This window comes from Octopus bimaculoides, chromosome 2, assembly GCF_001194135.2.
Source record: "Octopus bimaculoides isolate UCB-OBI-ISO-001 chromosome 2, ASM119413v2, whole genome shotgun sequence".
In the NCBI taxonomy this organism is placed as follows: Eukaryota; Metazoa; Mollusca; class Cephalopoda; order Octopoda; family Octopodidae; genus Octopus; species Octopus bimaculoides.
In genome coordinates this window covers 38341797-38342839 of record NC_068982.1, presented here as the reverse complement: position 1 = coordinate 38342839, position 1043 = coordinate 38341797, and positions in this window count along the sequence as shown.

The window sequence follows — 1043 nt, the reverse complement described above, 5'->3', positions numbered from 1 at the left end:
GCTTCATTTCTTCGTTTCTACAGAGGCATGATAACAACGTAACATATTACGAACTTTGTTTTCGAAAGAACCACACGTTTACAGATTTCATTGAAATATGCTTTTGATAAGTTTCAACGTTACAGCAAAAATTATTATAGACTGAAATATTTAGCATTTATTTATTGACACATTTACATTCATGTTCCTTCGTTTGTATACATTTTTAATTTGTAACAACCCGACACGTGTGTCATATATAGAGTATTAAAATCATATTAAAACATGATGAGTTTCGTCTTGTTGATTAAGTGTTAATTGATTTTGTTATTTCTGGTGTTTGTTGTCCAACAGTTATATAATTGTTATCAAAGCTGAGAAATAAATATGCTATTAATCGTCATTTTATACATTAGAATCATAAATTGTCGTTGCTTCACCAATAATTTACTCAGCATACAATAGGAATTTCAACCATGTTTCGTGGTCTGCTACCACAACAGCTCCTTTATAGGATCCAGTTAGCTGAAGACATCATCAGGAGGAACCACGTCCGGTTTCGGCCCCTACTCCTCTACCGTTTTGACGTGGCGGGGCCCCTCCTTTCGGAGGTGTCTTCAGCTCTGGTGTTGGGTGCATGTCTTCTTTCACTGTTTGTGACTGTTCTAATTCAACTGTGGAATGTCCCTCGCTATGGTTATTTTCCAGGAGGTTCTGGCCACACGTCTTACGGTTCATCAACCCGCGTTGTTGAATTACTTTCTTCTGACATACCTTCCCTTGGTGGATTATTTCTTCCTAGTTTTTAGATATATGCAGTAATTTAGCTTATGCTTTATTTTAACATCTTTTCTCATTTCTGAAGGCAATCGTTGAGTTCAATCAGTTACACAGTATCGATTACATCCAATTCTGATTGGCCTTTAATATTGTTGCAACAAATAACAATGGACATTTTTATATATTCCAATATTAATTTCCTTCTTGGAAAATTTTCAGCTAAACTTTCTCGGCTTTTAAACAATGCTTGTATACACAAATAAAACGAACAAATATATATATAT